At 40.0% G+C, this 22,474-nt stretch overlaps 1 protein-coding gene across 2 annotated transcripts in view; it reads left to right on the forward strand.

The window, feature by feature from the left end:
* kcna4 (potassium voltage-gated channel, shaker-related subfamily, member 4) overlaps positions 1–22,474 on the forward strand; it is a 182,012-nt gene that overhangs the window by 38,281 nt on the left and 121,257 nt on the right. Inside the window, exon 2 of one of the 2 annotated variants that reach the window (XM_061246273.1) lies at positions 16,074–18,922. The exons of the other annotated variant lie outside the window; for it this stretch is intronic. The gene's annotated coding sequence lies outside the window, so the exon portion shown is untranslated. Of the gene's footprint in view, positions 1–16,073; positions 18,923–22,474 lie in introns of those variants that run through there. 2 annotated transcript variants of the gene reach the window in all.

A 22,474-nucleotide genomic window follows, 5' to 3' on the forward strand; every position in this document is an offset into this window, starting at 1 on the left:
AGGACAGGCCTTGATGAGCCCTGTCCGCGTTGGCCTGAGCGCTGAATGTGTTTTACAACGCTCAGTCACACGGATCAGAAAAATGGCATTCCAACACCGGTTTACCTGCTGCTTTGTTACAGGAGCCCTGTGTTCAGATAATGCTTAATGCTTTATGCTTTATGCTTTATGCTTTATGCTTTATGCTTTATGCTTTATGCTTTATGCTTTATGGTAAAATTTGTGTCCTGCTCATGAACACAGATTCGTCTCTTTGTGTTACGAGGGTTGTTTTTTGTGATTGCAAGTTTTTGATGCTTAAAACAAGGAAATACACAAAATAGCACTACACAAGCCCATCTTTGTACTTAGTGCATCACTCTGTAATCAGTCTGCAAGCTGATTCTACGTCTTTCATCAAAACGTTATTATTTGCAAACCTCTCTGCAGATTTCCGCACATGACATTGATCCGCTGATATCTACCTTCTGTGACATCCGTGTGTGCAGCTGACTGTTTCCTGGAGCTGACACCATCCAGCAGATACAGAGCAGCTACAGACAGGGATCAGAGCCTGCCCTTCTGTGCTGGAATAAATGCAGTCCCAAAACGTGGGCGTTCTCAGGGCAGCTGTCCAGCAAATGTGATTGTGACAGCAAGCAAATACAAAGAAAATCCTTACTCATTTAACATTTAAAAAGAGGCCCTAGGTCTCATTTCCCTTCAGTGAAATGCCACCACTGCCCTTTCTGGGTTGGAGCTGATGAGGCGTTGTTGTGGACACAAAAGTAATTCGCAAAACGCAAGAGGAAAGAAATCCTTTTTGCGCAAGAGAGAGCCAGCTGCTTAGAAAGGTCCAGTCAGCCTGCAAGGGCAACTGAAGCCCTTTGAGAGGAACTGAACCCGCATGCAGGAGGTCCAGTGGACAGTGTGAGTGAGTGAAAGTGCTTTGTGAGACTGGTTCAATGAACAACACACGGTCCAGTGCATAGCCTACATTTAGCTGCATCACATCTGCTACTGCTAGCTGTCTAACTAGCTGGTTAAATTCTGTAGATTTTTCAGGTGAATTGCTAATGATAGCAAGCTTATATAATAATGATGACAATATATCAACCTGTTGTACAGAATGAGAAGCACTTTGAAATGCCAAGATATTTAGCTGTAGTTAATAGCTAGTTAGCCACGTTAGCGACCCAGGATACATACTGGCCCTTCCTCTGCCTGCCTACATTCACAATTAAAAATAAATAGTTAAAAATAACTTGAAGCACTTGTCAAGCTTTGAAGGCCTCACATTGCCCTGGAACTCATCAGCACTGTGTACAAATTCAGAAATATGCGATTCGAATAAATACCACTGGGACATCAGGCCTCTTATTATGAAAAACACCACTTGGAAATATTAACTGATTATATAACATTATGAAATGTAAAATGAAGAAATGCAGCGCTATTATTCAGAAAATGGTTATTATTTAAAAATGTATATGTTTCCATCAAACATTCCAAAATAAAATGGTACATTTAACATTTTGAGTAAAAAAGTCCTCCATAAAATGCCATTGGTAATTGGTTTATTATGGAATAATAACTGAAATAAATAGGGTATTTCATTTCCTAAAATTGCAGTACCCTATTCATGGATTTCAATCATGTAACCAAACTGCCGGTTTGACAGAAGGTAGAGAACTATTACTTATGCACAAAGATATAAACAGAAATGGACATTTTCATTTGGCTCTTTTTAAAGTTTTTCCATAACAATATTTTATTTTGGAAGGGAGTTAGCAGCGCTATTTCCTCTCATATTATGAGTAATAATCCACTTTTCTTTTTGAATGAATTTGAAAGACTTTTGACTGGACTTTGACTAATTGAGCACAGGGAATCTTTTACTTTTGAGATACAGAAGTTCAGGAATGGAAACATATGGACTAAACATTGTAAAATATACCATTTGCAATCTTTTTTGGTGAACCCCTGGGAGATGTTTTTGAGCACCCTGGGGCCATGAGTACCACACTCTGGGCTCCGCTGCTCTGTGGGGAATGGCTCCTCAGCTTAGCTAGTAGACTTCAGAGTGAGAAGAATGGGTGGCTAGCTGCATGCGTTTTGGTGGATGCTCATGCTAGTATGTGTCCTTTGCTGAAGGATGTTTCAGCAATGCCCTTGATGCTCTGCACTGAGACGGAAGGGAAAAACAGATAATTACTAAAATACACGTTCAAACTGAACTGATTGTTCTGGTGTAAAAGGCTACAATTGCTCATGTCCTCTCCTGGTATTAGTCCTCATTAATTTAAAAGATTTTTTAAACGGAGACGAGCCGCATCAAAGCAGTTGATTTATGAGTTTAATATGAGCTGAGGGATTTGATGACTTTGTTGTGCGTTTTCTCCATGATTGCTCGATACGAGCCTTCATTAAGGAGCGGTATTGCTGCCTACCTCTTTCAGAGGCATTGACACAATTTAACAAAATTACAATGTGCTCATTTAAACACAAGCCTCCCCCATGGGTGCAAATGCACTGCACATTAACACAAATACATCTGACAAGAATATGGGCCCCCTATCGAATGCTGTTAATCCAATGTGACCATATGTCATGGTATAATGCAATTTAAAGTGCAACGTGCTAGTGATTTCAGATTGGTGAACCCCCGTGTCACTTTGGATGAAGATGACGCTCTGCGGTCTGACCCAGAGCTCTGTCACGAACGCCACGCCTGGTTTGCCATTTGGTTGAAAGGACAACAACTGCTGTGCTGCACACGAATATGTGCACGAACACAAACTGTATCCAACGAACACCATAATTAATCAATCTCTTCAGTACTTAATTCTGAAGATAACGTAATAAATGACAAAGCCTCATGATAAAACACAAACACATTTTACACGAGGGGCGCGTCACGTTGTGCATTCTGCAGTAAGTCTGAACATTCTGTGAAGCGCATAAGGCATGTTAGAGATTCCTGGCATAGAGGGCCAATTGTGTATTTATACCAATTTCTGTATTTGACCACTTTATTAGATAGACCGGCACATCAGCTTGGTAATGCAAATAGCTAAACAGTCCATCATGTGGTAGCAACTCAATGCATAAAGGCATGCAGATATGGTCAAGAGGTTCTGTTGTTCCAAACCAGATGAGGAAATGTGTAACCTAAATTACCTTGACTGCGGAATGATTGTTAGTATGTTTATTTAAACAGCTAACCCTGTCCTCCAGGAGTGCTTGGCCCCTCCTCCCTAGACTGCCACTCTGGCTGTAGCTCCAGGAGAGGGGGAGGGGGCTATCCATGGTATTTACTCTTCATATGGAAAACTGGAATACAGTGTGGGTCAAGTGCAAGTATTACATCTGTCATGCCAGAAGGCATTTGCCAATGTTATATGCAGAAGGAAAACATGCTCATTCAACCTCAGATACACACTCAGTGAGCAATTTATTAGGTAGACCTGTGCACCGGCTTGTTAATGCATATCTTTAATCAGCCAATCATGTGGCAGCAACTAAATGCATAAAGGTATGCATACATGGGCAAGAGGTTCAGCTGTTTTTCAGACCAAATGTCAGAATGGGGAAGAAATGTGATCTAAGTGACTTTGACCGTGGAATGATTGTTGGTGCCAGGCAGGGTGGTTTTAGTATCTCATAAACTGCTGATCTCACAACAGTCTCTTGAATTTGCAGAGAATGGTGCGAAAAACAAAAAATGCCAAATGCCATGCTACTAAGTGTACATATGTGACTATGAAGCATTGTAATATACCCACAGGGATGTGTTGATTAACATTGTGAATTATTCTTACGGTCTGTCTTTGACCTATATTTCAATGACTTTTATTTAATTATTTATCAATTTTATTTATTTACTAAGCAGATCTTTTGGAGATAACTTTTGGAAACATTGTGCAGTTTATTTCTCTTCAAGGCAAGATACATAAGACTGTTCAGTGATGTTGATAGTAATCATATCATTGTAGGTGACCATTGTTTGTTTAAAAGAAATGATAATTATATCTTCACATATACATTGATATTACATTTATTACACATGACTTATTTTGCCAAGATAGAAATTTTAGAAATGTAGTCTATCCATAATGTGTGCCAGTACGTGCTACTATAGCTATCATTTTAACTTCTGTCACATAAGAAAAGGTTGTTCAAGTTGCGTTAGTGATGCCATTCGTCTCATTACAGACGGGTGTAAATACCGTACCTGAGGGATCTACAATAGCCACAAACAATTAAAAACGGAATTATAGCCGATATATGTAAGCGGCCTGTAGCGTAGTGGTTAAGGTAAAGGACTGGGACACGCAAGGTCGGGGGTTCTAATCCCGGTGTAGCCACAATAAGATCCGCACAGCCGTTGGGCTTAACCCTGCATTGCTCCAGGGGAGGATTGTCTCCTGCTTAATCTAATCAACTGTACATCACTCTGGATAAGAGCGTCTGCCACATGCCAATAATGTAATATCAAAGACAGACTGAACAGCATATGATCCATGAAAACTGTTAATAGGCTTTTGAGTAGGCTGATCATGCGCGCACTGCATGTAAAAGCCCAGAGATGAGCAATATGCCATAGACTGGGCTGAGACTGCACCCGAGGCCTGGGGTGAAATGCGGACCTGTCCGGAAAATTGCAATAAGCTTCACCAAAATGGCAATGAGCCACCCGCTCTCGACTGCCGCATCCCAAGCAATGTCTCTCCTCCCACTTGCACAGTGAGTCCTGAAATAATTTTGGGGAAAATACAAAATCGACAACACACCAGCTCACAACACGGCAGACACTGGAGACTTATTGCCCATGAACTCATGCCGAAAATAAATAGCAATGTCTGAGTGACATTCAGCACATTCACCTAAACATAGTACATACACACTGAAAGATGGGTGAGGAAAAAAACCAAAAAAAACTTTTGTTGTGGGTAGATATATATCTCTTTATCACTTCATGGTGACAAAAGGTTGCGGAATGAAGTTTTCCACTCAATACAATATAGTACAGAATGACAAATGGTCTTTTACATTGACAATATACTGAAGATATACTGAGACATGACATGAATGGTATAGCATTCTGTAATCAATCAGTTACATCCTGATTTAATGTGACTGGGATCTGACGTGTTCCATCATTCATGGTCTCTGTGCAGCACGTGATAAACCAACTTTAAGAAACATTACATTTTTGGGATAACAAGCCTTTTGCTGGTAGTCGGTTAGATTGCATTCTTTGTATTGTACAAGGCCAACAGACCATCACATTGGCTAGGGTGCAAACTTGTTTGTCTTGTTTCACAAAACTGCCACCATAAAGGATTTCTGAGAATGTGAAATAAGCTGCAGTTTGGTGCTGGGAAGAAGCACATTTCCATGTTCATTGTGTTTCAGGGGGACCTGCTGGGTAAATATTCACAGGCGCTCATGATGATTGCAGTGAAAGCTGCGGCCGGGGGCCGTCTGTAGTCGGAGGAAGGCTGACGGAACAGCCCGGGCCCTGGGCCCTGGGCCCGGATGACTCTCTGGGCACAGGGGAAGGGCAGCCTCTCTTTCAGCAGAGAGAATGCATTTGGTTAAAGGCCATTGAAAATACAGGTGCTCAGAGATATGGTGACAAATTGGCCTTATTTACAACTGGCATTAACATGTATTTCAAATCCAGATTGGCCATTACAGATTGAGCATTAAAGGCACACTATGCAGGATGTATTTTCTTGCTTTGCTCCTGTGTATATAATCGAATCTCCGCCTCCCTTCTCAACCCTGCCTACACCCCAAGATAAAACAGCTACATATTGCTCTGGCATGTGCCTGTAGCTCTGTAACTTCACACTGCAGACTGCTGGAATCACGTCTCCTTCAGAAATACAGTAACAGCTGCATTCAGGCCAGATTAGTGGTGATGGAATAGACTTGCGCTAGCCACTGTAGCAGTGGGTTTCAGTCTGTTCTTGCCTGCCAGAAATGCCTGCAGCATGGCACGACTCTGGAACAGAAGCAAGCGTGCTCACAAACGCATGCATTCAATATTGCTTTTATCAGACATCTTGCATAGTATGCCTTTAATGACTTATCCAGATTCCATTCACAATCTTACGTGTCCACACTGAGATCTGGTCAGCTGGTTGACTACATCACATCCCCATAATTTTGATTGCTGGATTTCTTTAGATGGACAGAGGCAGAACAAATATTTGTTGTAGCCACTTATTTTGCGATTTGAAATGGAGAAGCTGTCTTAGACAACAGGCGTGCTGTGAAAGGCAGCAGAGGAGAACGCTGGCATCCGCCCACGGCTGTCCATCGTCGTTCAGCCGCTAAACGCTCCTGTATTTATTTATAAGAATTATGAAAGCTGAGAAATCCCATGCTTCCCATCGCACGGCTCAAAACGTTATTTTTTAAAATTTTCGTTAGAGAACAAATATAAAAATAACCAGGTTCAAAATAACAACCACAGTATGTATGTTATTTTTAAACAACTGGATATGCACTTGAACTACCCCGCGTGTTGAGTCTAATTTCCACCCACATAATAGAAGCATGTGCACTGGAGCTGCATTATAGTTTCAGCAGCCTTGTGTATCAATGTGGCCAAACACGCTCTGACCAGAACCTTCTGAAGAGGTTTGGGAGACTATATCTCAAATATGTCTTGTATATTCACACCTGTATTTTTATGTTGTTTTGTTTCTGTGTTGTGTGTGTATGAATCACGTTCACCCAGGACACATGTTAATACATAAACTGGGCCTGGGAGCCCTTTTCATCTGCTGGCATGGGTCACCATTCTGAATCTGATGAAGTTTGGCAGGTTTGCCTACGGGAGGTTTGCTATGTGCAAATGCTCTCAAATTCTAGTTCCCCCTGCATCACGTTTCATTCTTGTCGCTGGCTCCCTGCAGATTCAGGTCAAGTAAATATCTTTTTCAACTGCATGATTGTTCTCACTATTTTGGACATCCAAACGTCCATCATGATGTTTCAAATTCTGAGTCTATACGTAGGGGCTCTGCTCGTGTTTTTGTACATGCATGCCTGCTGCTATTTCTTTTTTAATCCTTTATTTAAGGGAGGTCTATTGAGAACTGTGTGTTTTGGGTCATTGTCTTGCTGCATGATGAAGTTCCTCCCAATTAGTTTGGATGCATTTCTCCGTAAGTTAGCAGGCAGATTTGTAGACTTCTGAATTCATCCTGCTGCTACCATCATGAGTTACATCATCAATAAAGATAATGAGCTCACTCCAGAAGCAGCCATGCAAGCCCAAGCTATGACACTTCCTCCACCGGGCTTCACAGATGAGCTTGTATGTTTTGGATCATGAGCAGATCCTTTCTCTCTCCACACTTTGGCCTTTCCATCACTTTGGTAGAGGTTAATCTTGATCTCATCAGTCCATAAAACCTTGTTCCAAAACTTTTGTGGCTCATGTCTGTACTTCTTTGCTAATTGTAATTTTGCTTTCAGATTCTTACTACTGATGAGTGATTAGCATTTTGTGGTATAGCCTCTATATTGCTGTTCTCTAAGACATCTTGTGGTTTTCATTATTAACTGCTGTTGTTTTCCTTGGTCGACATGTTCGATGTTTGTTGCTCAGTACACCTGCGGTTTCTTTCTTTTTCAGGACATTCCAAGTTTTAGTACGAGCTATCCCCAATGGCTCTGATTGATTTCCCCTTTTTTCTGAGCTTCAAAATGGCTTGATTTCAGAAAGCACCTGGGTGATCAGAAAGCTGCAGGGATAAGTTCTCAGTCTTGCAGTCCTTGTGCTTCTCCCATAGTAGTAGTATGCAAAAGGAATGGGACTGTTAGAATTACTGTGTTGACTACAGATCTCTGAATAAGCATACCATTCCTGAGTGGCAGCGAGTGGTTTAGTGTGCTAGACCTGAGGAGTGGGTGTTATCAGGTGTCTATACTGTAGCTCCAGCTGACAACGTTAAAACCACTTTAATTTGTCCCGCAGGCTTTTACTACTTTGAGAGCAGGCATCAAGGCATCAGGAGCCGCTGAGACTCTTAGAGGAATACACTGTGGGTGATATACTGAAACCTCCAACATGTTCATATCTTGATGATTTCATATTTTTTGGCAAAACCTTGGAAGATCATGAAGAGAGGCTGCTCAAAGTTTTATATTACATTACAGGCATTTGGCAGACGCTCTTATCCAGAGCGATGTACAACAAAGTGCATACCCATAACCTGGGATAAGTACGCTGAAAGACCCAAGAGGGAAGTACAGTTTCAAGTGCTAAGAATACAACAAAGATAGGGACTTGGGCCTTGTAGATTAATCTGACAATGGATTATATCTACAAAACCGTTTTTATACAACACAACATGTAAGAATGATATAGACTTACTGTATATCATTGGCCATTGGTCCACTACCATGGAGCGCTTGTGACCGGGAAGTGGACATGGACAGACGATGTCATCGCTTGGACCAGGAGCTGGAGTAGGAGCTGGTCCAGTAGGGGCTGGTCCAGTAGGGGCTGGTCCAGTAGGAGCTGGAGTAGGAGCTGGTTGAGTAGGAGCTGGTCCAGTAGGAGCTGGAGTAGGAGCTGGTCGAGTAGGAGCTGGTCGAGTAGGGGGTTTGAAATCAGCATAGCAGTGGTAAGACAAACCACGCGCAGTAATAACAGGGATTTGGGGCCATATTTTCTGGCCGCCATCTGGTGAGTTGCAAGCTGGCATGCTGTTGATTTTTGAGGAGAGCTGCTCATTGCCAATTTGGTGTAGCTTATTGCAATTTTCCGTTCAGACAGGTCTGCGTTTCACCCTTTTGCCACTAACCTGTTTGACCCAGGTCTGAGGCACCAGCTGCAGCCCAGTCGATGGCATTGCCTATTTCACATTTCTGAGCTTTTACAATTGTCATGAAATGCGCAGAAGCCTACTTACAATCCAATTAACAGTTTTCGTGGATTGTATGCTTATTGTTCACTGTTTTTCTTTCTTCTTTGTAATTCTAATTAATGTATTTATTTCTGTTTTTAATTGTTTGTGGCTATTCTCATTGTAGACTCTGATCCCCTAGTCTATCCTCCTCACTAACATCCTCCGGTTGTGCTCAATGTTAAAGAGACAGATAAACACCAAGAGGTGTTATTATTTTCTGGTCTAGAGGGCCGGCTACGTCGATAGACCAAGTTAAAGTCAAATTCAAGTTCAAATGACCAAGAAGAAATTTGTATTCACAACATGTGCAAATCCCAAACACCCGTTTTCCACTTGAAAGAAAATCGGTCAGTTCAGTTTAGTAAGCTATATCATTCATATTAATTAATTATTTAATTGTACTCTTTGGGAGATCCATCTGCCATATCCTCGTCTTCCATTATATTTGTAGAGACTACGAAAATGGCCAATCCAACCTGTACAATATGCATGGGTCTTAATAGTAATGAAAATGACATGAGTTCATTTGATTGGATATGAATGAATCAAGATGCACCACACTCATTGATAATATATTCCATAAATGAGTTTTGCACGGTGCGTTGGTGCACTGAGTGTGCCCCGTACTTGACTTCAGAAAATGGCGAGATTCAGTCACTACACCCAGCATGCAACACAGCTCGCCAGGTAACTGTGGCAATGCGCTGTGCAAAAATATGCCACTTAGTGTAAAGGGAGAACAGGAGGGGGCCAAGGACTGAGCCCTGGGGAACTCCTGTGGCAAGAGGACGAGATCCCAGGCAACCTGGAGGGAGCAACCAGAGAGGTAGGACTCAATCCAGTTCAGGGCTCTGTCACAGATCCCTGTTGCTGACAGGGCGGACAGGAGGATGGAGTGATCCAGTGTCGAAGGCAGCAGAGAGATCTAGAGGAATCAAGACAGAGGAGAGGGAGGCTGCTCGCGCGGTATGTTGGTTGTCGGACCTCCAAGGACTGGAGGAATATGTGCAAGCTGGCCTAGTGACAAGAGAACAGAGAGAGCGGAGAGCAGAGGATGAAAACAGGGTGGCCAATGTGGAGTCAGTGGAGTGGCTGGAGAAGAAAGAGGAGGGGGAGAAACCGTGACAGTGGGAGCTTTACGGAGTTAACGGCCGAATGAAACTGTGGGGGTGTTGAGGAGGGGAGGGAGGATGGAGAGTAAGAGGGGGGGAGAGGAAAATGAAGTGGTAATCACATGTATCTAGATAGTGTTTGTAGATGCATTGCAAGATCTAGAAAGAATAGGGACTAATGTTGTCTCTGGACAAGTATCAGTTTTGTCAGACTTCTGTGAGTTATGTAGGACATATTGTGTCACAACATGGTGTAATTTAATTAAATTAATATATTTCCAGTCAAGGCTAGAATGCTAGGTCATGCACACAACAAGCAGGTCTATGGTCTTTACAATAAAGAGCACAACGTAACTTTCTATTTATATGCTGAGTGTGAGTTAAACCAGCGATTGCTATTCCATTGAATACAGTCAATTCAATTGATCATATTCATATCTGCTTCTAGATGTGATTGGCGTACATTTTTCCTCTGGGTGTGCTGCTCAAATTTGTTCATAAGGTCATGTTGTCAAAATAAAAACGTTGTTATTATTAGTGGGGGCTATGACATTGTAGGGATTACAGAGACATGGCTTGGGGATGATAATGGGGATGAATATAATATGGGGTATAAACTTATTAGGTAGGAAGGACAGATCTCGTAAGAGGGGTGGGGGTGTGGCTGTTTATGTTAGAGAAAATCTTAGTGTGAAAGAGATTCCAGAAATGGACCAACACAGGCCTAGTGAGGATATTTAGATTAAGCTTATTGGGGAGGTCTTAACATTGGAGCGTGTTACCAACCGCCAGCCTCAGATAGTAGTGTGAATACAATGCTATTTAAAAATATGAAACAAGCTTGCCAGGGAGGCAAGACTATTATCATGGGAGACTTCAATTTCAACTATAATTTGGTGGACAGGAAAACAGCAAGGAGGATTTTTTAGATGTTATAAATGACCTTTTTTGACAGTATGTCAGTCAGCCTACACGAGGGCAATCGATTTTAGATCTGGTGATATGTAATCATTCAGACAGAATTTGCAGGAAGAGGTAATGGAACCACCAAGTGACCATTCGACAATAAGTTTTGATGTACTTTGGCAAATTAAGGGGGGTTCATCCAAGTCCAGGATTTTTAGGTGTGCCAACTTTAAAAAGATGAGATCAAATTTAAGTAATGTAGACTGGGAGCAAGTGTTTGATTGCAGGACTGTGAATGAAAAGTGGAGCAGGTTCAAAAGGGTTATATTTGACGCAGTGTAAATTCCATTCCTAAGGTGCAGAAAAGTCTCCGCAGTGGATGAATACGTAAGACTTTGCAAAAAAAAGAATCAGTATCTGTATCAGAGATATAAAAAGGTCAGCACTGAGAGTATTAAAGCTGAATATTGTTATATGCTTGCTAAGGTAAAAAAATTACTACGGTTAGCCAAAAGGCAATTTAAAAGGCAAATCGCAGATGATGCAAAATGCAATCCCAAACGCTTCCTTCAATACAGTAGTAGGAAAAGGAAAATTAAAAAGGAGGTCAAGTGCATTAAGAATAAAAGTGAACTGCTGTATAAGAACAAAGATATTGCAAAAAGTAGTAGTGGGAGGGGCCTTATCTGAGCAGGTTATTGTGGGAAGTGGAGTCCCACAGAGATTGGTGCTGGGGCCTCTGCTCTTCCTCATTTCCATAAATGACTTTGACATGGGCATTGAGAGTAATGTAGTTACATTTTCAGATGATACAAAACTAGGAGGTTTAGCTAACAGTATGGACTCTACTTAAGTAATCCAGGAACTAGAGCACAGGTGAAACAAATGACTGAGAGTTGCTATCTGAGGAGAGCACAAGAAGAGGGAGATGTAGCGCGAGGGTGACAGGCGGGGGAAAGTTATAAAATAAAAAGTGTTGTATGCTTTAGTAAGCAAAATACAGTATTTTACACATCATAAGACCCATTATATAATTTCATTTGTCCTTTTGGAGTCTCCAAATGTCCTTTTTGGAAAACTGCCTAGACATTGCTTAGAAAAAACGATGCAGAATGCTCATTTTTGGTGATATTGTCATGAAATGTTAAAGGGGATTTGTCCAGTTTTTGGCTGTACTAAGCATGGCAGGCACTGCTACAATAATCTGTATCCGCTCAAAAACAGGAAATACTTTCAGTGGGAAAAATTTTTTTTCCACTTCCACTGTGTTTGAGCTTCTGTGACTTTGATTTAGTGATACTAATAGTAATTCTGACTCTTGGAAAACAAACACCAAACAGTTACCTTTTTTGCATGTAGTCCAAAGGGTTCAAGAATAGTAGGCATTTTATTTTGGGGATGTCATTTTAAAGCTTAAAGGGGTGATACTTAAAAGGTTAATAATAGTTCAAATGTATTATTTTCTCTGCTGAGTCTCATTTAGACAGGTGTTACAATTAAATTAATCTTACATTCAGAGAACATAAAATGCAGGAAAATACAGAGGAGTTGCTACTTTGTCATGGCATGAAAACGGTTTGGAAACTACATGACAAATTAATGCAAAAGGTTTGATAATGATGATATTATGATATAATATGCTTGTAGCATTATCTAGTATCTACACTCAGTGACCACTTTAGTAGGTCTTTATAAGACCTGTTTACCTGTCTTCATGGTCTTCTGCAGCTATAACACATCCACCTGAAGGTTTGACATATGGTGTGTTCAGAGATGCTCTTCTGCACACCACTGTTGTAACACATGGCTATTTGAGTTACTGTCGCCTTCCTGTCAGCTTTAGGGCTATTCTCCTCTGACCTCTCGCATTAACAAGGCCTTTTTCCCTGCAGAGTGGCACCTCACTGTATTTTCATTTTTCCAGTAAAGATTGTTGTGCTTGTGCAGGAGATGGACAGTTTCTGAGACACCTCCCTCATTCAGCAATCATCCCATGGTCAAAGTCACTTTGATTACATTTCTTCCCCTTTCTGATGTGTGTTTCTACCCCCCTCATCTAAAGATTAATCTATGTGTCTTCATGAAGCATTCCACAGCAGTTTCTGCCAACTTGGTCTTATTTCTGTTCTGTATGGAAATTCAGAATTGTTTTATATTGCTCTTTAGATTATTAAATTTCTGTAAGTAGTATTTTTCCTGATCATACTGGGCTCTGTATACCAATGGAAAGATCTATGACATGTGTACAGTTGTCCTCCAGATTATGAGGGTCTACAATGCTGGTTGGTATAAAGGTGTCCCCAGTTTTATCCCTATTCATTCAGTACCTCCATGCCTCCATGCCTCCATACATAGCAGAATCCGGGTTACCAGGTTGTTCTTGGAAAACTAACAGGATGCCTTTTCAAAGCTAGCTGAAACCAAAACCCTCAAGATGTGTTTGTACCAGCTGGGACATGGCAACACTAACTGTGAGGAGTGAAGACCTCCTGAGAGAGCAGCATGAACACAGAAATGAGAGGAACAGGGCCGTCCTCACCCTTATCTGCAGAGTCAGGAGGAATCCCCTTATCTTATAATTACCATTGAGATGCTATTTAGATCTGAGGAAATGGCTGTGTACACATGCTGAGTATATAGAACATCCCAAAATGTGAATTACACACACACTAAATTAAATATAAAAAGCTTGACAGTGTCTTGTGAATTGTAATGTATTAAAAATCTATTAACACACCACACTCTTGCCTATGAAATCTTGCTGCACTCCCACACGAGCTCTATATCTACAGGAGAGGGAAATTACAGCTTGTAAGACTTATTTCCTGTCATGTGGTTGGTTCCTGATTGGTTCCTGCAAGTTTTAGTAAGCATTATGTTAAAGGGCTTTGAACTTTTAGACTTGTTTCAGTCTGTGGGTGCTAATCGCCAGGCATATGAAGAGAGTTACATGCATATCTCTGCCATTAATCAAAAATATAAATGTTATTATCAGGGCAGTCTAGAAAAGAACTTTATTTGTGTCCTGGAAATTCGGTAGATGGTTACCATAGGTATTACCGATGGCAGCAAATTCCATCATCACGAAAAAGTAATACTGTAGAACTTGTGTTTCAGCTGTCCCCAAGGGCCAGTTTGGTAGCAGATAAGTTACAGGCTTAAAAATACAGATAGGAAGAAATACATTTTTAAAATGAAATGAAACAACCATTCTGCACAGCTTCTTCTAATTCACGGTCTCTTTCCTCTCAGCAATGGGCTGCTAGGCGCCTCACTCTGGTAAGGTATTGTTCAAGTGCATGGGTGGGTCCCATGGTCTGGTGTCCACTTAGCAACTGAACCATGCCAGTTTCAACTGTAGCCTGCAGTGCAACAGACAATTGGCTCTAGCATGGCTGAGGGATGGGAGGGCTGTGGTGTCTTCCTCTGACTCATGTCTTTGCGAGCTTGAATTGCAGAATGAGGTGTGATATGAAGCAGCAGCTGACATCAGGTACTTTACAGGAGGGTACATGGCTTGTCTACAGTCTCCCAAATTGTGGAAATAAATGCTGATAAACATATTATAGGGCATTTGGCAAAATAGGGAGCAAAAAAGAAATGTGATCATTGTTAAATCGTGTTTCGATGCTATGTCTGCTAAATGAGTGAGCCTGTGATCCTGGGCTGCTTGTTTTTCAACATAGAAATCAGAAATGATAATTTTGCAAGTATTAATAATTATAATGTCGTGTGCAGTGGTGGCTGGTATAGATGGGCTAACAGAGCTAATCCCTTCCTATCTTTTGAAATAGAAAACAGCTAAATATGTTTCGAAATTGCCTTTGTGTAGGTCCTGATTGTGGTCTTATTTTATGTGACGAAATTAATTGAAGCGATTTGAATTATGGTGAAACCAAGAACAACAGCACTAATGGTCATGAGAAAAACATAGAGTATGACCAATATTTTAGCTACACGCAAATATGAAAAAGGCAGCCTATATTCTTTGCTAATCATCTGTTTTCTAAGATGTCTTTGGAGGAAACACTCAATAAACAGATTGGGGATATCTGCAGACAACAGGACAAATTACAAAATTGTGAGTTTTGTGTTTCTTGGTTTGAACGAATGGCTAACAGCAAGCATAGCTAAGAAATTGCTTTTCTGCTTCCCATGTTTGCTTTTTGGAGTAGACATGGCATGGACTCAGCAAGGCATTACAGATTTGAAACATTTATTGGAGAAAATTTGGAAGCAGAAATTTGAAACTAATTTTGAAAATTGGGCAATTCTGGGTAAAGCAAACCTAGCCTGTCAGCTTGATGAAGCTAGATAATCATAACTCTGTATAGATAATCATTACTCCGTATAGATAATCACAACTCTGTATAGATAATCATAACTCCGTATAGAGACATAATGAACTTGTAACAAACCCACTCACTGTCAAGAATTGTGGATTATATTACATTTTGTCTAGGACACAACTTGATAACTCTGTGATAGGTAGGATGAAACTACCACATCATTACACTGGGGCATGTTTCTAGACTTGGTTGACCAGTTCTCTTTTTTTAGATAGACAAGTGATTGGCTAACTGGCTATCACTAAGGTACATGTCAGACACAAGTCAAAATGCTGCTTGACTGTATGTTCACTGGAAAATCACTGGCTGATGAAATATTAAAGGCAACATTTGTGTCTGTGCAAACTGCACAGACACAAATGGCAGACGTGGCATACGTGGCATACATTAGCCAGTGTGTAATTGTGCTTAGGTAGGCTACATTACTGACAGTTCAGTTATGGAATTTCTCTTTAGTGTACCTACATGGTTTGGTTTCATAGTTTCATTGCTTGGTAATATTTAGAGTAATTCTGGCTTTTGGCAAACAAACTCTAAAGGGTTACCTTTCAGAAGAGACCATGATTGCACCTGTAGTCAAAAAGGTTCTAGGGTAGTAACCATTTAATTTTGGGCATATCATTTCTATTTAACAAGTCTGTGTTAAGAAAAGGGAAGATACTAAGGTGGTTAATCTCTGTCTCCTATGTATTCGTTGAGGAGCAGGTGTATACAAACTCAATTCAAACCTCACCTGCAGAGCCGAACTGTAACCTGGCCGTGCTGTCTGTCTGTTTCTCTGTCTTCCACAGTACTGTTAAGCACCCAGAAGATGATCCCACCCGGAACACGCATCACCCCTGACGCAAGTATTTACACTGTCGTGGAAATGCGCTGCCTGACAGCAAGGATACACGCTGCGTGTGTGAGAAAGCGCTCCCTGACCAAGCAAAGACTGACGCTGTCATCACGGTTACCTGACAGAGTGGGGGCTGAGGCTGCAGTACGATACTGTGTTGGACAAAGACATAGGAAGGTGTGCAAGTCACAACTCAGCTGATTGCCTTAATAAATAGTACATATATATATATGAGGTGACAGAACTAGAGACCTATTGAAGGTAACCTTCTTTTCCTTTTTTAATTGTGAAGCAGTGTCTCACAAGAAAAAGATGTGAATATTTTATTATAATGGGGGAAATTGTCAGGTTGTGACTGTGTTTGTTTTTCATTTTATCCGCTTTATTGTTGCAACCAATAACCAAACAAAGAATAACTGTTAGTCTTGCCAGTGATGTCATTTGAACAATTTTTTATCTTTTTTTAACCAAATACCACTGGCAAGTGCAGTACAAGCAGAGCTTTCTTTCACGTCCCTATTGAATCAACCGTCCTGCGATGATTGTTTGGGGATACATAGCCATTACTTTTGTTTATTTAATTCAGACTTATGCTCTTATCATGTCTGGTGTAGAAAGACACTGGTATGTGTGTGGTTGTGTGTGTGTGTTTGTCTGTGTGCATGTCCTGATATATATTTAAATGGAAAAATGGGATTTGTAACAAAACATAGGAACAGCATGAACAGGCCAAATGAGCATACCCATACCTTCTAATTTACTAAAACACACACACATAGAAATCAGAAATCCGTTTTATTTGGCATGCGGTTGTCTTTTGCTTAACCTCAGAAACATTATGAAAGCCCAGGACTGAAACAGTAGCTGAAGGATGTTTATGTGATTCTGATACAAACAAACCCAGTTGCAATAGCTTTGTCTACATGAGTGTGTAAGCTAAAGAAATGTAATATGTGTGGTTTTTTGTCATACTTGATGAAAGTTGTATTGTCTGACAGTATTCTGCAGGTGTAGTGAAAATAGATATGGGTAGAATATACATAAAAACTGAAATAATTGTGTGTCCTACAATATATAACATCATAATTGCTTACAAAATGATATTCTACTCAATATTAAACTATGACTGTTAGCTTTTTCCATAAAGGGAAAGACTTTACAACTATATTTAAACTCGAGTTGAATTTGCAGTAATAATTATTGAGGTTGCGGTATTTTCAAATGGCATTCAACGGTATTGTCTTCTGCACGCATGCTTCCTGGTTCAGCAGTGTACTGTGGACCTGATCCTGCACCCTCAGACTGCTCGCATAAGATAACATTAAGACCCCATAACTTTCATTTGCTCTGGAAAGATGAAGACTTTCACTGAATCAGCCCAAAGAAATTGTGTTTGTTCCCCTAAAATATCATGTGCAACTGCATGGTCAACCATCCAAGTCAATAGCCAAGCATTTTACGAGTAAAATATGTCTGCACCTATGTGCATGCCACAATATCTGTAAACAAAGCCATTGCATACTGGAAATCATATATTGTGTATCATTTTTAGAGTTATCTGAAGTTCATTAGCTTAGGAATTTATCACCATGACAATGTGTTGTCCCCCTAAATGTAAAAAATTAGGTACATGTGATTTTATGTCAACTACCTGGCCACTTTGTGATTAGTTACTGAAAATGTCTTATTTTTTTATATTTTAGGTTGTAAAAAAACAGAAATAACTATTTTTGGATAGTGCTATTATATGACAAAAAAGTATATTTGCCCATCTGTTAGTGCATCTGGAAATGTCTTGGTGCACCCAAGAGAGTTACTTTATTAGTACTAAATGAATATAATTTTCACCTCCATGAAATTGCAATTGAAATGCTGCTTTATTTTTGTATTATTTTATGAAATATAATTTCCCAAATGCAAGATCATAATTTCATGAAAAATGTTGGAAATATTGTTAAAAAAAAAGTGAAAAAAACTGGTATTCAACGGAAATATGGTTGAATTGCTGCTAAAGGAAATATGGTTTGATTACTGCTAACCAAAGGCCATAACAAAGAACAATATTTTCACCTTTAGGAAAAAAAAAAAGAGAGAAAAAAAACAGCAGCTGGCCATTTTCCAGACTACAGTGAGCCAGATTCAATCTCTTTAGCTGTTGGATGTTTCATGTTGTCTGAAACCCAATCTATTAAAACAACATGGTGAAAAAGACACTTCTCAGTCACCAAGATCGTTTTACATCCTCCATGATATCATACCTCTGTGAATTTTGCAATAAAAGCAAATGTTAATGACCTAGTATTGTCAATGTTTAAACTCATGTTGTGTCATTGACCTCGTATGGTATAGTAGTTCTCATCGATTCTGGTGGATAGTTTATGGGAAGGTGATGTATACTCCAAACTTATCTATTATCTAAAAACAACAAAAATGCTAGGAATCCTAAAGTATATAGTTTTGTATGGAAAGACCATGTATAATATTGCTATCTAATTCTTCCTGGTGATCCTGAATTCATATGAACTGCATATGAATGTTATTGCTCTTTGCATGATGCTCTGTTTCCCATGTTTGCGTCCTTATTTTAAATGTTTTCTTGTTATTTATTTAGGTGCTACCTTGGTATTTTTGGGACCCTCATTTCCTTAATTTGACTTTTTTTTGTAAAACCATCATCTAAATTTTGGATTTTCTACATTCATATAATTTTGTAGGCAGCAATATGAGGTGATGGAATACTGAATTATGTGCAATGTTCAATTTAAAACATAAATATATTAAATAAAAACAAAGAAATGCAAATTGCTTTTGTTTTTTGTGGACTGTGTCTATGCATTTGCATCTATGCAGGCAAAAGTAGGCCACATAAAAACAAGTGATGGACTCACCTAGACAGCTGAGTGAATTTGCCTCATCCTAAGAACAACAGCAACAGAAGGCCAGGGCATGTGATGACACCCTCAGTTTTTACATTTTACAGAGCCTTTGGGTTATTGTTTTTGATATGTGATACATAAGTCATCTGGGTTCGATGCTGTTTAAATATTTAGAATGAGTACTGTGTCAAGTAATTACTAAACTTTTGGAGGTGCGCCAACACCATTAGCCAAACTCCCATCAACGGTTCTGCGAGAGGCTCTTTGTCCCATTAAAATGACTGCATTGGCATTGGGTGGGAGATCGAGCTGCTGCATGCTGCATACTGCATGCTGCATGCTTGTTTCCAACACTATGTGCTGTGCTGATGTCCATGTGCTGGCCCAACAGGGGGACATTAAAATAATTTTAAAAATTGTTGTTAATAGAGTGGAATGGTAAGTGAAAGAATATCTTTCAGAGTAAGGTCGGCCGAGAAAACCAACACCAAATAAACATGCTTGTGAATCATGAAAATAACCATTTACCATTTAACCGTAAAAATGTATCGTGCTTATCTGAGGACTTCTAAAAAGCAAAGAGTACATGGAGTTTCATTAGAATCTACTTAGTTTACATCTGCTCCTCTCTCCTAATAATAGGTTTAATTGCTTGCGGCTGTAACACGAGACTTGTCAGTGAACAATATCCCAGGACATTGCTGACATTCTGCGGTGTTTTAACCGCCAGCGTACACGGTGTCCTGCTACTACAGCAGGCCAGGGGAAACGCGATGCCCCGTTCCCCGCGCTTTAACCTGCCAGCCTCACACTGTCCATATGGAAAATCTGAAACTCTACACCCCACCTCCCCTTTTTGACACGCGGTTGTGTATTAGGGAGGGGGGGGGGGGGGGGGTGTTATGCAAAGGTGATTATTTGTAAAAACCACAAACAATCATGGACAGCATCTTGAGAAAACACTCAATAGTTTGAAATTAAGAAGAATACACTTTACAAGCACTGTTATGTGTTAGAACACAACCAATGCGTTGTACTCAGTCATTGTTGTAAATCAGCATTTTGCCTTTGAATACCGTCGGAATGGCACAAATGGAGGTGCTGGCCAAATGCTTTGTGCTCATGATCTTGGACCGGATTTGCTATTAAGACAATTCTCATCTGCAGGACATCTAAATTGTCTTTGCCAGTGATTGATGATTCAGTACAGAATGTATTTATAGAACCTCCTTTTAGCAGATGAGCCATGCATGTCACTGTGGCGTTAGGACAGACGTGTACTGCAAGTGCCCTTGGGGTATTATGACAGAATTATTATTTATTTATATTATTATAGTTGTCATTTAACAGAAGGCTTAATCCTGGCTATTTATGAATGACCTCTTGATATATTTATAGTATAGGGTGCTAAAATCCAGAGCAATGCATTAGGTCACTGTGGTGTTATACCTAAACAACACATCACAGCTAAAGCAGGAACAGCAGGAACATGGTGATATTATAACAGGACGAGCTGCACATTATTTATCTATTCTCTGTTAAAGTTTATTTTGAGGGTTATAATCCCCCTGAGGGATGTGTATGAAATGGGCTGAATTTTTCTTTCCTGTCAATTTGTATTTTATATCTGACTGTGCAATACAATTCATTTTACTGTTGTCTGGGTGAATACTCGATTCTGATTGGATGCTAGGTGGTGATTAAATTTGTATAATCCTTCAACTTTTGGCAGGTAGTACCAGTGAAGCCGAGTCACCATTCTAAATTAATATGCTGCCTGAAATTTGCTGCATTTGAAAGAGAAACCCAAAGCCATCAGTGTGGGGCGACATCTGGCAGTCGGAGGGTTGCCGGTTCGATCCCCCGCCCGGGCTGTGTCGAAGTATCCCTGAGCAAGACGCCTAACCCCCAAATGCTCCTGACGAGCTGGTTGGCACCTTGCATGGCAGCCAATCGCCGTTGGTGTGTGAGTGTGTGAGTGTGTGAGTATGTGTATGAATGGGTGAATGAGAAGCATCAATTGTACAGTGCTTTGGATAAAGGTGCTATATAAATGCCAACCATTAACCATTTGATACGAGTTAAAATGTTTTATTTTATTGACCACAACTTCATTCACTATCATTCCAATAAAGTGACTTGCATTTAAAAATTGTGAAATGGTGTTGTGAAGTCCAATAACGTTACATCAAGATATTAATAGCTGTAAGCGCTCTAATGTTTTGCTAGTTTAATAGCTAACGTTACTCTCTGACGTTCTGAAATGGTTGTTTGTAAACAGACAACTCTCAATTATCTATAATCTTTTCCTTTATAGACTTTGTAGCTATAAGATTTAAGGTGGACCGGGAATTACAAATATGAAGTAGCGAATAAGAAATCAATTTAAGCCTCGTTTAAAACCTTGGATTTAACGAAGATACAAAATAATCAAAACTGGACGAAGCCATCTACCTAGCTTCTGTATTTTGATCAGAACTTAACCAACATATGTAACCATAACAACATAACAGCCTGAAGTTGTTAGTGCCAGCAAAAAAAGTATTATTTTGAGGGTGCCTCAGAAATCTCAGCTATACTGGATGGATGGATAGTACTCTGGGTAAGTGAAAACAGACTTTCATTAAATTTTTTGGTAAACTGTCCCTTTAAGTCGTGCCTGCCTGTATTCAGGCTGGAGTGGGTATATTTGCATTCATTTTCTAATTCACGGTGAAATTCTCAATTAATTTGGTCAGACAATATACCATTTTTATTCTCCATTGTCGCCTGATTTCATTGCTCTCATTTTGTGAGCACAGATACAGGTTTCAATTGTCCCCTTTCTTTTTTTTAACTATCTCTTTTTTTCTGTTGTCGAATGTATCTTCCCCTTTCTCACACAAAACCCAGGATATACACAGGATATTGAACCCGGGATCGACCCATTCACACCACATGATAGTCACAGGAAAGTCCCGGGTCCTTGCCATTCACACCAGACCCAGGACTTTCCCAGGTCTGCGAGTTTACTTTGTCAGGCAATCTTACATTTTATAGGATTTGTTTCCTTTATTCAGTGGATATCTAATATAAGCTTAATGCCCGAGTGGAACAATGGTAACCTGCGATAGCCAAATGCAGTCCCTTCGACGGAGAGACCTAACCAGCATTGCCAGATGAGAAATATTAAATGATTGTACACGGCTGTTAAAATGACACTTTAAAAAAAAAGTATTGTACATTGTGCAGCGGAGAGACAGAGGGCCTCATTTAACAATTTTTACGTAAATCTGTGTGTAAATGTATGAGTGATCGGAACTAAATGAACAAATTCCGCTGGATTTAGGAAACACACATAGACAATTTTTTTCTTTGTATCCACTTGTGTATGTGACCATTCAATCGTAACAAAAAGCCAATGCACAGAATTTATTATTAGCATAAATTCACACCCCTAAAAGACCTTATAAGGACCCCAGAATTCAGAAACAGAACA

The sequence above is a fragment of the Conger conger genome, chromosome 6 (assembly GCF_963514075.1).
Source record: "Conger conger chromosome 6, fConCon1.1, whole genome shotgun sequence".
Lineage (NCBI taxonomy): Eukaryota > Metazoa > Chordata > Actinopteri > Anguilliformes > Congridae > Conger > Conger conger.